Source organism: Scylla paramamosain, chromosome 27 (genome assembly GCF_035594125.1).
Source record: "Scylla paramamosain isolate STU-SP2022 chromosome 27, ASM3559412v1, whole genome shotgun sequence".
NCBI classification, from domain to species: domain Eukaryota; kingdom Metazoa; phylum Arthropoda; class Malacostraca; order Decapoda; family Portunidae; genus Scylla; species Scylla paramamosain.
Window position 1 is genome coordinate 9,940,621 of NC_087177.1, and position 15,087 is coordinate 9,955,707.

At 45.0% G+C, this 15,087-nt stretch overlaps 1 long non-coding RNA gene across 2 annotated transcripts in view; it reads right to left on the bottom strand.

The window, feature by feature from the left end:
- Positions 1-15,087, bottom strand: part of LOC135114192 (uncharacterized) — a 121,792-nt gene that overhangs the window by 38,374 nt on the left and 68,331 nt on the right. Inside the window, exons 3-4 of one of the 2 annotated variants that reach the window (XR_010275428.1) lie at positions 10,097-10,135; positions 1,792-3,429 (exon numbers count right to left, since the gene is read on the bottom strand). The exons of the other annotated variant lie outside the window; for it this stretch is intronic. This is a non-coding gene — a long non-coding RNA (uncharacterized LOC135114192). Of the gene's footprint in view, positions 1-1,791; positions 3,430-10,096; positions 10,136-15,087 lie in introns of those variants that run through there. 2 annotated transcript variants of the gene reach the window in all.

The following is a 15,087-nucleotide window of genomic DNA, read 5'->3' on the forward strand; positions in this document are numbered from 1 at the left end:
CTTTAGTCCTTCCCTCCCTCTCTCCTTAACCATCCATACCTCCCTCCCTTCCTCCATTCCTCCAGTCCCTCCAAGCCTCCACGTGCCACAAATACCTTCCTCAAGAGGGTTTTTCTGACGAGGAAGGAAAAGGAAAGAGGGAGCGGAAAATTGGATACAAAATGAGCATGATCGTAAAAAAAATAAAAATAAATAAAAAAAGAAAAGAGAGAGAGAAGGATGTAGATAAAAAATAACAAGAAGTAATAGAAATAAATGATTGGAGAGAGAGAGAGAGAGAGAGAGAGAGAGAGAGAGAGAGAGAGAGAGAGAGAGAGAGAGAGAGAGAGAGAGAGAGAGAGAGAGAGAGAGAGAGAGAGAGAGAGAGAGAGAGAGAGAGAGAGAGATGAATAGTAAGAACGTAAAGAAGGAAGGGAGAGATTACTGAGGGATGACCGCAACTAGTGTTATACTAGTAGGAGGAGGAGAAGGAGGAGGAGGAGGAGGAGGAGGAGGAGGAGAAAGGGAAAGTGGAGGCAGACTGACCACTCCAATTACTCGCTTCATTACGTGGATTAAGACATTTCGGGAGGGAGAGACATTCCTCCATCTCTCTCTCTCTCTCTCTCTCTCTCTCTCTCTCTCTCTCTCTCTCTCTCTCTCTCTCTGGCTCTCGCATTTCACGCTTCATTTACAACTCAATATCCCGATGCTGACCATAATTTTTCGGAAAACACACACACACACACACACACACACACACACACACACACACACACACACACACACACACACACACACACACACACACACACACACAGACACACGAGAGAGAGAAAAAAAGGCAAATGATAAACTATGGATAAAATTTACAGTTATAGGTAAAAAAATAACCTAATTTAAACAAAAAAGGAAAATATGACTATAAATATGAAGATACAAAAACACACATCGCAAAAAAAAAAAAGATAAGAGAGGGAGAAAAATTAAGTGAAGAAAAATAATCGTCCTTTCTCTTTCTCTTCCTCCTCCTCCTCCTCCTCTTCCCCTTCTTTTTTTTTTCTTTTTCCACCACCACCACCACCACCTCCTCCTCCTCCTCCTCCTCCTCCTCCACCTCCTATACTTCTTTGTCTCCAACGTTCGCTGCTCCGTCCTTTGTCTTCATCCTGTCACAATAGGAATCAAAGACAGGGCAGTTTAGTCCCTCCTTAGCCCCGTTTTCTTTATCCCCTTCCCTTCCTGCGTCTGTATTGGACCTCTGGAAGCAAGTGAGCCAAACATGTAAAGAAAATTGGGAAGAAATGGAAGCTGTCTGGAAGGTTACTGTCCCAAGTGTGGAGAAAAAAAAAATGTCTGTATTGATTTTACGTCCGTTGTTTTTTCGGGACGGATTTGAGGAGGAGGAGGAGGAGGAGGAGGAGGAGGAGGAGGAGGAGGAGGAGGAGAAGGAGGAGGAGGAGGAGGAGGAGGAGGAGGAGGAGACAAAGTAGAGGGTGGATGTGGAGGAGGAGGAGGAGGAGGAGGAGGAGGAGACAAAGTAGAGGGTGGATGTGGAGGAGGAGGAGGAGGAGGAGGAGGAGGAGGAGGAGGAGGAGGAGGAGGAGGAGGAGGAGGAGGAGGAGGAGGAGAAGGAGGAGAGACTCTTACGTAAGGGAAAAACATACAAAAGAATTCGTATATTTTCAACTAAGCTGAACCAATGTGACAGCTTTTCACAAAACCTCAACACGTCTTTCTATTCAACACCAAATTTATAAGGAAAGAAACTCGCATGTCATCCTGTACTAGGCTTTATTCTCTCTCTCTCTCTCTCTCTGCTCTCTGACTTTTATACAATATATATTTTTTTACAGCAATTACACCGCTGTATGAGCATAACATTACTCGGGCTCCCTGTTGAGATAAGTAAACACACTTCTGGCAGACATCCACATCATTAACATTTGCATACAATCACTGACATATAAATACTTAACCCCCTAATGTTGAGCCAGGCATCTCCACGTTATCGCCATTATAATCCACACCCAGCCATCCGTGACGCCTCTTCCTCCCTGCCGCGGCCACGACCGTAAACAATATTAACTCCAGGGGGAAGGCACATCGCAAAGTCTACACGTGACAGTGCCTGTGTGATGGAAGATGCCTCTGTGTTTTGACTTGCCCTCCTCACTGACTCATTAATTTGGGAGTTGAAAGAAAACGTGTGGAGTGAAGCTGATAACATGCACGTCGGATTTATGAATGCAAGTAATTCAAAGGAAGCCAAAAGACCGGACAGCAGCAAAGCTATTAGGTGTAACAAGGTTGTTAATCACATGCTACACTGTTCAATTAGCTGTCTATGATAGGTTGCAGTATTTATGAGATTCAGGAGATGTTAGATAGTAAAGGCGAAGGCTCCCGGCCACATGCTACACACACACACGCTTATTTATTGATCTTGGGAAGTAGGATCGCAGAAAACACTATTTATGCCTTAAAAATAAACGGAGAGTAAAGAAAAAGCGGCTTGATTAGTCATCTGTGAATTCCTGTCGACAGTAAAATACAAAATATACAAGTTCTGAGTCTTACAAATACATTCTCTAACACGTTCAAAATAAAAAAATAAAAAAAATGTAATATGATAATAGTAAAAAAAACTGTAAGGCATGTGCTGAGTTTTTACTGAGTAAGTGAAAGCAGCAGCAACAGCAAAGAGAGAGAGAGAGAGAGAGAGAGAGAGAGAGAGAGAGAGAGAGAGAGAGAGAGAGAGAGAGAGAGAGAGAGAGAGAGAGAGAGAGAGAGAGAGAGAGAGAGAGAGAGAGAGAGAATAGCATACAACATACCTAGGCCCTCATTCTCTTCTCTGTTTCTCCTTCTCCAGTTCCTCCTCCTCTTGTTCTTCTTGTTTTTGGTCTTCTTGTTCTTGCTCTTGTTCTTCTGCCTTTTTCTTCTTCCTTTTTTCCTTCTCTTCCTCATTCACCTACTTTATTTCTTCCTCCTGCTCCTCCTCCTCCTCCTCCTCCTCCTCCTCCTCCTCCTCCTTCTCCTCCTTTCCTCCTCCTTCTCCTCCTCCTCCTTTCCTCCTCCTTCTCCTCCTCCTCCTGCTCCTCCTCCTCCACTTCCTCCTGCTCTTCACCTTCAAACTCGCTACCTGGATAATGGAGTCGAAAGTATGAGGGAAATCGTACTTCTCTCTCTCTCTCTCTCTCTCTCTCTCTCTCTCTCTCTCTCTCTCTCTCTCTCTCTCTCTCTCTCTCTCTCTCAGGTTTGATTCTACACATTCTGCTGCGCATTAGTGAGTAACTATTAAGTGAGCACGAGGCGGCGGCGGTGCTTCAAGGACAATGGAAACGGGACACAAGACGCGTGAGGAACTTGGAAGATGAGGCCTGGCGTGGTGTAGACTCATTTGATCCTGGGTCCTGTTTTTTTTTTTTCTGGGATGTATCTCATTGTTCTCTGAAATGGAAGGGAGTTTAAGGGTCTTCATTCTCTATCTCTGTTTGTGCTACATTCCGTGTTTCTGCGTTTTTGTCTTTTTTTTTTGTGTGTTTTGTGTGTTTTGTGTGTTCATGTCTATTTGTTTGTGTTTCTTTGTGTCTCTGTTTGTCTCTGTTTGTGTTTTTGTGTGTCTGTTTTTTTTTTTTTGTGTCTGTTGTGTTTCTGTGTGTTATTGTTTTTGTGTTTGTTTGTATATGTTTGTGTTTTTGTGTGCCTCTGTGTTTTTGTGTCTCTGTCTGCCTCTGCAAGTGTTCCTGTGTCTGTCTCTTCTCAATTACTATCGCCGTTATCATTATCATCGTCGTCATCATTATTGTTATGCTACATATGGCGGCTATTACGTCATTACCTAACAAAGGGTGAGAGAAGTCAGCTCCTAACACACCGACATACGTTCACCCTGACTTGTGACTTGTGAGTGACACCAGAAATGACGGGAGTGTCGCCCTGAAGGAAGGGAAATGCCGGAAAGTAAATAACAAAGGCTCAAAGAAAATACCAAAGACATAATGGCAGAAGCAGGAAAGAGGAAGAGGAGGAGAATGACGACAACAACGACAACGAGGAAGAAGAAAGAAGGAAACAGAAACGGGGAAAAAAATACAATGAAAAAGAGAGAGAGAGAGGAAGAGAAAGACCATTACAACATATCTGGGACATTCACAATTCCCTGTCCTGATGTCCATTTCGCCTCACGTGTCAGACAAGACTCAAATGGCCACTAAGGGAGTCCTCGCATTCCTCCACCTAAGCTCGGAACTCATAGCCAGGACGGAGTATGACTTTGGGACTCGAGGAAAAGGCCAGCATACAAATGTGGCTCGGTGACGTGAGGGAGGCGGGAGGAATAGAAGAGAACACAAGAGAGGAGAAGAGAAGAGGCTTACATGGGGCGTGGAGGGGCGGGGAGAGGGCGGGGAGGGTGGAGGAGAGAGGAAAGGTGACAATAGCTCCTCCTCAAGTTACTTTCGCCGTCAATCACGCGCAGGAGAGGAAACATTTTTATCATGTGACTTCTTGTTGGGCATCCTGAGTGTTCCACGAAGGGGCAGGGCCACTCAGCTCCCCCTTACGGCTCCTTTGGCCACGTGCTGCCTCGTGATTGTCGACCAAATTAACTCTATCTGTAAGGAGGGCCAGAGAGAGGGAGAGGGATAGGAAATCGAGAGAAAAAATATATCCAACTTCTTTTTGCTACACTTCTTTCGACAAGCCTGGGGGAAAAAGGTGCCATTCCACGCTCATCGCAGCAGAGTAAAAAAGTGTTTCATTAAGGGGATATGGTCCTTAGAGCAGGGTGAGGAGGATCCAGGATGTGCTGGCGGCCTCCTCGCGGCTCCACACAGCGGCCCGTGACGTGATTGGCAGCTCAGTGTCGAATATCGCAGCCAACACAAGGCCTACCTCAACACTCTCCGGCGACCAGGTAGCAAGACGAGGCAACGGTCGTGTGTGTGTGTGTGTGTGTGTGTGTGTGTGTGTGTGTGTGTGTGTGTGTGTGTGTGTGTGTGTGTTTAGGTTTTTGTCCTCAACAACAAATTTTCTTGAACATTGATCTTATTTTGGACAAACTTCAGTCTTATAATATCTCATCGTATTTTCTTGATTATGTGTATTTATAATTTTGATGAGCGACAGCAATAGCAGTAGCAGCAACAGCAGCAGCAGAAGCAGCACCAGCAGAAGCGGCAACAATACAACCACAACATATTATCCTACAGCAACAACCACAACCACAATCACAACAACAACAAGAGAAACAACAACAGGAACAACAACAACAACAACAACTACTACTACTACTACTACTACTACTACTACTACTACTACTACCACAAACACCACCCACAAAATATACGAGTATGTGTGCCCGTGCGTGTGTGAGATAGAACTAAACATTACATTCTTAATGGAGACAAACAAGATGCTAAGACACAGCATTAAACTCCCTCTTGACCCTATCGACTGATCGCCTTGACATCATTATCTATTATTACTTTTTTCCCACCAGATCATTGCCTGTGATAGCTCGGTAATTGCTTTAACGAATGGAACTAGTGCGCGTTAATCTGATGCTTCTACAAACAAAGACATTACTTATTCACTCAAATATGATAAATTGTCGCATTTATCTGATCTGTGGTTACTTCGATCATTAATCTATGGTGTGTGTGTGTGTGTGTGTGTGTGTGTGTGTGTGTGTGTGTGTGTGTGTGTGTGTGTGTGTGTGTGTGTGTGTGTGTTGGACTAATGGTGATTTATTTTCTTATTTATACAACTGTCTGTTCACGAATTGATTAATCAGCTGTCTGAGGCGAAGTGAAGAGCAGGGCAAGAAAACAAAGCATCGAAGGAAAAGTGACAGAGAAGAAAATGAAGAACAAGGGGATCGAACGAGGGATGACGATAGAAGGGAAGGATTGAGAAAAGGATCAAGGAGAACTAGCACATGAACTAAGAATTAAACTATCACTCGAACCCTTTTTCTTCTTTCAATCTCCAACTAACAATCCACTATTAAGTTTTCATATAAGTGACATAATATTCTACACAAGGTTCTTCAGGGATTGGAGTGCTTAATATGGGCCTAAGAAGCCTGCATGGGGAACAGGAAAGGGGTCAGGGAGGGGTGGAGGAGGTCGAGGGGCCGGTGGAAGTGGAAGGAGTAAAGGTGCGGCCTCAAGAAAACAAGGCAGAGCGGATGTTGCTCTTCATCAACTGGTTGGTTGACTTTCGGGTGTTGCTGCCTCCCTGCCTCCCTCTCTGCTTTCCTCTCCCTGCCCCTTCCTCCCTCCCCGCCTCCCTGTCTTACTTTTGATCGCTGCTCCTCACAACACAGACAACTATATCATTAAATCAATTAACGAAAACTAAGATTCCCTCTTCACTGAAAAAAAAAAAAACATCCGAATATATATTTTTGTTAAGTCACCGGCTGAAATATCAATTTATATCATAACAGAGTTGCTATTACTGCAACATCGCTAATATTCATACACGTAACTAAAAAAAAACCCAGCAATTAACAAGCATTAACGGATCCTTGATGGGTTTGTTGCATCTATATCTCAAGAACACTACAATTTGCAAGTATCAGACATTAACTGATCACTAATGGGTCCCATGCGTCAGTCTTTACAAGTCTTGGTGTAAAAGTAGAGGTGTGAGGTGTCCATGCATCAGTGGGCGGGGTCAATATATATGAATGCATGAGGCGCTGCAATGTGACCTTCACGTGGATGGCCAGCCAGTGGACAGGTTTTAACACAGATAAAGAAGAAACCAAGGAGGCGGAGAAGGAGGAAGAGGAGGGGCGAGAGAAGGTGGATGAGAATTGGAAATGAGAAGGAGGAGAAGTGGAGGAGGAGGAAGAGGAAGAGGATGAAGAAGGAGGACAGACACAAGAAGGGAAGGAGTAGGGAAAGGAGGAGGAGGAGGAGGAGGAGGAGGAGGAGGAGGAGGAGGAGGAGGAGGAGGAGGAGGAGGAGGAGGAGGAGGAGGAGGAGAAAGATAAGGAGGAGGAGGAGGAGGAGGAAGAGGAAGAAGAAGAGGACGAAAAAGAGGAGGAAGAGGAGGAGGAATATAAAGGAATACAAAGGAAAACAGAAGAAACCCAAACAGCTTGCAAGGCTGTTTGGTAATTATTACTAACTAGATGCAGGGTAGAGAGACAGGACAGTATAGCAAAAGGCTCGTCCCCACCCACCATTCCTTCCAGCTTGCGCTGGTAAGGAAATAGTTGGGAAAAGTACCATGCAGTACTGAAAAACTGACAAATTTTCATAGGAAAGGACTGAAAGGAAGTTTTACTATACACCTTATGGTGACGGCGGAGACGGCGGCAGCGGCGGCGGCGGCGACGGCGACAGCGGAGGAGGAGGAGGAGGAGGAGGAGGAGGAGGAGGAGGAGGAGGAGGAGGAGGAGGAGGAGGAGGAAGAGGAGGAGGAGGAAGAGGAGGAGGAGGAGGAGGAGGACAAAAGACAGAAGCAGAGAAGATAGGGGAGGAGCACACGAAGGTGGAGACAGAGGGAATTGGGTGAGCAGCATGATGAGATAAAATTACAAGTGGAATTGAGGAGGAGAAAGAGGAGGAGCATAAGAAAATGGAGGAGGAGAAAAACGAGGAGGAGGAGGAGGAGGAGGAGGAGGAGGAGGAGGAGGAGGAGGAGAAGGAGGAGGAGGAGAGACCAGCGGCAGTGTGGGTGGTGAGGTGGTGGGCGGTAGCGGCATCTAGAAGCTGTCATGTGGGGGGGAGGGGGAGAGTAAAGAAGGGGGCGGGAGCAAAGAAGGAGGCGGGGAAGCGCAAAGGAGAGGTCATGCAGGTGTCCTCCCGCAGGCAACGCTCGAGGCAACGCTTACTTCGTTAATCAGGCACCAGTATTCCGGCAGACACTCATGTCGGGCCAAACAGCGTTTTTAGCCCAGGCAATGTTTTTATAATTATAATTTGAGGGAGGCCCATTTTTGTTGTGAATATCACTTGCGGGGCTGCTATGTTGGTTTTAAATATTACTCGAGGGAGGTCCAAATATGAATTATGAGCCTCAGGCTACCCCCGTCGGGGCGCAAACACGAGGGAAACAGCAAAAATAGGTGGGGTAGTGGCGTAGTCCAGTGGCCGGTGATGGAAGGCGAGAAGAGGATCAGGCATTAGGGGGAGCAAAACCCAGGGAATTTTTTGAGGCCCTGTCCATCGTAAGTGAAGAGGAATGACTATAATTTGAAGCATTGATATGATCTTGGAAGACGCAAATATTAAGTAAGTAATGGAGAAGCCACCTTGAGGGGGACGGAGAGAAAGAACGAGGAGGGAAGAAATTATTTCCAGTCGAGCAGAGAAAAAAAAGATAAAATCATTACCAGTAACATAATTTGTCTCTAAGACATGTTCTTCCGAACGGGACTAATGCCATGGGTATTAATATTTGAGGCGCTCTCATCAACCGCGTTTCCACTTGTTGGCCCGAGTAGCAGGTCTTCCAGGGAGCAGCAGGTGGGAGCAGGCAGGTTGACTTCAGGCTGCCTACTGGGCGGCTCGTGCGGCCAAACAGGATAAGCAGCAGAAGCTCGCACGGGTAAAATTTGCAGTTCTAGGTGTATAAGTCGATGGATTAACTTAACAGATGACACCGTCAGTTATTATAATTTGTGCATGGCGTCTGCGACATCAGTACCTCTATAAATTATGTTGTTGCTGCATTATATATATATATATATATATATATATATATATATATATTATATATATAGTTATATATATCTATATATATATATATATGATATATTATATATATATATATATATATATTATATATATAATATATATATTTTTTTTTTTTTTTCTTTTCATTTACACAAACATGGCAATCCAGGATTAGAGATCAAGGAGACAAACACCTGCTAAAAAGAATTACAAAGGGTGATCCTGAGCTGCAGAGCCACTCGCTGCAAGAAGTCACACCCTCCACGCCGCAAATTCCGACTGGCAGAGAGAGCACAAGAAACGACAGAATTTCAAACTATAGAAAATAAAGAAACAAAGATGGAAAGAAACAAAGAAGCAAAGAAAAATAGAAGAACAAAAAAAAAAAAAAAACATGACAGAACACACAACAAAACTGGCAACTAATTAATAACAAGCGAGATATATCATCATTGATATTTCTGTTGGTAGTTTAATAGGTAGAGGTGGCTGAGGTCCGTGGTGGCAGCAGCGGCGGAAATTTATACTTGACGTGGTGGAAGAAAACAAGCCACTGAGCTGATAGCAGAAAATAAAGAGCAGCACTTCGTTTGTACCTTATACATCACAGCAAGATGCAACAACTACATAAACAAGGAAAGACTGGGTAACCTACATCCTATAAACAAATACATGATAAGCTGCACCAGTTTTATCTACAATTACTCATCGTTTACTCTGTCCTTGAATCTACCATTAGAGGTTCGCACTCCACAGTACAATTACCACTAATCTGCACCTCGTGATGGAAGAAGAAAGGGGAAGAAACTCGAAGAAAACAGGAGATACTCGTTGGCCTAGTAGCTGAGTACGAGGACAGTGCCTAGCCTACATTAGATCACGGAGGCGGTATTGGAGATAAGCAGAAGGTGGTTTTCTCGATTATAAAGACCAGGTAAGCCAGTAAACTCCGGCACACAAGCTTGCACGGATACGATACCGGCGTGGAGGAAAGGACGAACGGATGGATACACACACACACACACACACACACACACACACACACACACACACACACACAGTTAGTTGTTCTTAGTGCCGGGTCAATAGGGAGCTTTGAAAGAAGACTAGACAAATTTGTGGATGGAGATGACAATGAAAATGGGCAGGCATGTTTTATACAGGAACTGCTACGTGTAAGCCAAGTGGATTCTTTGCACCAAACCTTGTGTTCATACTACTACTACTACTACTACTACTACTACTACTACTACTACTACTACTACTACTACTACTACTACTCTACTACAACTACTACAAAACAACACACTCACATCCACTCACCAAACCACCAACACCCACCCACCCACCCACCCACACACACACACGACACACACACACACACACACACAAACACAAACATAGAGGTACTATATACGTACAATCAGAAGGAAGCCGGTCATTACTCCCACACAACAGACCTGCGGGATATGTTTGTTTATGGTATGACGTCACGGAGCAGACGAGCGTGACATTACCGCGCTAAATGTCAGGGTCTCCAGTCCATGCCTCCTGCAGTCCATCTCTCTCTCTCTCTCTCTCTCTCTCTCTCTCTCTCTCTCTCTCTCTCTCGTCTCTCCTCCTCTCTCTCTCTCCTCTCTCTCTCTCTTCCACTGCTCTGTTCTTCAATAATTCACACACTCATCAGTATTAAACATGCTTCCACCCACTCCGTTTCTCCGTTCTTTCCTTCCGTCCTTCGATCCTAAACCCTTTCCTTCTTCTATAACTCTTCCCGTCCCTCCTCCTCCTCCTCCTCCTCTCACTGCGCCCGATGAAAGCAACACCCGAAAGACAGCTGGCAGCATCCATGGTTCCGGAAGGCTATAGTACATCTTTCCCTATGCCAAATTAGCCCAGATGTTCCTCCTAGTCGGCATTTGTGGGACTGACTGACCTTTCCCGTCGAGGATGCGGGGAATTAATTGAATTAGTGTGATTGTCGGTGGGGATACGGTCAGTAACACACCTGCCTTGTCCCTCAGCGGCCTCCAGGTGGACTAATTGGGTGGCCGTCTTCTCTCTTTCCTCCACATGTCACAGCTCAATTGGTGGCGGCTGTTGTAGTGTTGGTGGTGATAGTGATGGTGGTGGGTGGTGGTGGTTGGTGTATGCAGTATCATACTACCAATGCCTACTATAAGAATATAATAAAGGAAGCTGCACTGTATCCTATTACCATTGCTTACTGTAGGAACACAAAAACATAGAGAAGCTGAACAGTACTTTAATATCAATGCTTACTGTAAGGGCATAAGAACACAAAGAAAGTTGCATAGTATCCTATTATATATATATATATATATATATATATATATATATATATATATATATATATATATATATATATATATATATATATATATATATATATATTAATATATATATATATATATATATATATATATACCATGCCAATATTCCAAATGAAGAATGGTAGCCATGACAGGGCTCCAATACGCACACAACAATGCAAGCTTCATTAGTTCATTATCTTAACCATCTCTTCTCTAAGCTAAGCCTTCACAAGCTTAATCTTCGCTGCATCTCCTTCGGACACGTGCATTTGGGTCTCATTCTTTCCTCACCTTTCTCTCTCGTCCCTTCCTCCACTCCCACACGCTTAAGCCTCCACAGATCCGCGTACCTCACTCCTCCCTCCTCCTCCTTCCCTCTCACCTCCGTAGCTTCTCCGCCTGACAAGAAAGGTTTGACCACACTCGACTTTATCTAAGAATCTTGAGGAATAACGTCAATTACTTCCTAACTTGTTAACCAACCACCAAACAGACCAACTATTACTCCTTCCCAATTACTGATTACACGTCGGGCCATTAGCCATCACCTCCCATCCTGCCCCGTTCTGGGCACAAAAGGTTGAGGGACAATCAATTACGACTGAGTGATTGGATTTTTCACGATCTGATCAATTTGAGCGGTGATTTAGGGAACACCTAATCGCGGGGACAGGTGACGGGGGTGAGTGTCGCCTCCCATCAGGTGGGCGGCGGTCCCTTCACGCTCCACTTGCTCCGCCGTGGCCGTGGGCATGTTGTGTGTTTTGTAGAATTGTGTGGGTGGGGGGGGGCAACGAGGCGCAAGGACTGTGATTGTTGGTTCTGATAAAACTATTCTGAACAATCTGTGTAAACTGACCGTAAAGTGACGCCTTGTCTTCCAGAGCAACTCCCGACGGGTGTTTGCTCATCCCGCTCGCCCATAAACACACTTTTTTCATTATTTGGCGGAGAGCAATGCAATTGGTCTTATTTCCAATGTGCTGCAATTTTGGGTTACTATGCAGCACACGAGACTGTGATTGTCATTTCCATTAGGAACATTAAGAACAAAACCCAACGGGGCCGAGACGCGCACCACGGTAGCGGTGCTGAGCAAACACACACAGTGAAACCGCTGGTCGGTGAGTGATGCGGAAACAATAACAGCAACACGATTAGGCATTTAAACACTTTCCTTCCTCCGCTGCAGCCCTGAGGCGGCCAGTCTCCCAGGCAGTCCACTCACCACTGCGGAAAGCGTGTTTCCTTCAGGCAAATACGTACATCCTCTTTGCTCCACTCACACTCACATTCACACACACTTGCATTCATCCCAGCGTCGCTTTGCTTCCTCGACTTACGGGCATAAAAATACCAAAGCCTAGTAACTGGGAGCTCCCCACGAAACCTGAATGTCTCGCAAACAAAACAAAAACACCAACTTAATTACAGCAGGTTTTATTGCATTGAAGCTCGTCAACTCCTCTTTAAACGAACTTTTAAAGAGCAAAATAGCAATAAAAAAACATTTAACAGGGTCTCTGTGGCAGTGGGTCGAGGATGAACGTATCTTTTTGTACACTTTTTTTCCTGTGTATTGTTGGTACTTAGGCCTCATCGCCACATCACGTAGCGACGCGTCACTTTCCCTCTCAGGGCTGACATTGCCACGACACACGTGACAGACAAGACAAGAGAGGAAGATGGAAAACGGACATGATTCTCTGAAAGCTGTCCCATCGACACATTCTTGGCATCTCCGTGCTGGAACTTTCCACGCTCATTACGGCATAACCCAAATGTCTGCCCGAAAAGACACTCCAGTGGTTCTCTGCCTTCTTTCGCTTCTTCCTCTATGGAATCCAAATAGGGATGCTAACATAAAACTGTCACAAGGTAAATGAGGAGGCAGCGAAGAATCTTTAAGACTGATTAACTTAATTCCATATTCATAAATGTGACAACGCTATAACTCCACTAAATTTAAATGGCCTTAGTATATGTTATGGAGGTTTCCAAGAGCGTATGATTCTAGTGACTGGAAAAAAAATGCATTATCAATAGGGAAAAGACCTACGATTATATCTTTAAACTGACTTTAGTGAAGGTTATTTAAATTCTGAAGAATGTTTGTATGATTCCACTGGTCGAACAAAGAATCCTGCATTATCAATAGGGAGAACACCCTTGAGAAACCAACTCATTATCTCTTTTAACTGACTTTAGTAGAAGTTACAGAGGTTTTCAGGACTGTTTGTGTGATTCTTGTGATCGAACAAAGAATCATACACCTTTAGTAGGGAAAACATCCATGAGAAACCAAATGATTATCAATTTTAACTCCCTTTAGTGGAAGTTTTGCCGTTTTCAAGATGTTTGTATGATTCTACTGATGGAACAAAGGATTCTACACCATAAATAAGGAAAAGCACGCATGAGAGGAGAGCCCCACTAATTATCTTTGTGACCTTTGAAACTAGTCCGTATGAGAACCGAAAAATGGTTGAAAGAGTAAAGACAACGAACGACAGGAAAGTGTGGAGTAAGGGCAGGTCTGGGATTACTGTGGGAGCGAGAGAGAGTGGTCAAGTGTGTGAGCAAGTATGACTGAGGACGAGAAAGTGGAGTAATGAGGAACTATGAGATGTGAAACTAAAGAAACTGAAATGGCGTGAAGCTGGTTGTGTAGATGAGGTGTGGAACTGGGATTGTTTAGAAGAAGAACTGTATGCAATTGGAATGAAATGGAATCTGAACTTTATGAAACTGAAATTATATGTAATTATGACAATGTGGAAATGGAATGATGTAGAATTAGGACGATATAAAACTACAATGACAAGGGAATCATGATTATGCGGAACTGGAATGATGTGGAATTGGGACTGTGTGGACCTGTAATGACATGGAAATAGGTGGTACTGCAGTGGTGGGGAACTGGAGGAGAGATGTAGAGTTGAACCGATGTAGAAACGAGGAGGCCATGATGATGAGACGAAACAGAACGGTAAAAGAGAGAGAGAGAAAAAAAAAAAGGAAAGGATATATGCAGCTGAGAAAGTGAGGGATACGATTAAGAATGATGTGAAGTTAGAAGGATGTGAGTGGAGCTGAAGGTGCGACAATCCGGAACTAGAGTGGAGGTGTGGAAGTAAGAATGGTGTGCAGCTGGGGCAGGTGTTGTCGGGGCGGGCAGGTTTGTGTGACCGAGGGAGCCGGGGAGTGTTTTCACCTCCTCTTCAAAATATTGACTCTCCCTCCTTGCCGTCCTTTTATCTTTTCCGTGGTGGAATTCTCGTCTCACTCCCCATCCCTTCAGGAGCAGGACGGGGGAACATGACGAAGGGAAAAAGTCGCAAAGAGTATCTGAAGTTTCCACCTGACGCCGTTGTTACTCTTTGGTATTCTTAAGGCTTTTACATTTCCAGGCCTTCGCTAACTTGACCGGTAGAACAAGCCAAGGAATACGATTGTACACTCAGTACCGAGTCGCTTCTCCCTCAAGTCCCCGTGGAGTGAATAAACAGGTTAAGTGGGTGCATCACCTCGACTCCCGTGTTCCTCTTCCTAGGCAAACAGGCGGCCAGTGGGGAAGATTCGGCTCACTTTGATGTTTACTGGGGGCCACATCACTGACGGAGGCTAAGCGGCGACGAGAGGCTTGACGCTGCGACCAAAAGACGGCCAGTAAGATAGAATATGTTAACTAGGTGACTAACATGCATATCTTAAAAGCATGAGCCAGCCGCGCGCACGCGCGCGCGCGCGCGCGTGTGTGTGTGTGTGTGTGTGTGTGTGTGTGTGTGTGTGTGTGTGTGTGTGTGTGTGTGTGGTAATGGTATCGTAATCTCAACCCTTCACTGTCTATCCTCCCTGATATCTTCCTTCACCCTTCTCTCATCGTCCTTCACACTGCAACCTCACCCCTAACTCCTTCATATTTTTGTCACCATCCCCTCCCACCCATGTCCGTCCAGCTCCACACAGCCGCCCCAGCCGCCGCCACTGCAGCAGTCTGCGCCATCACCTCCATGCCCTGCGGTCTGGCGCGAGCAGGTTTCTGACGGACAGGTTTATAATCACCCCAATCGAAA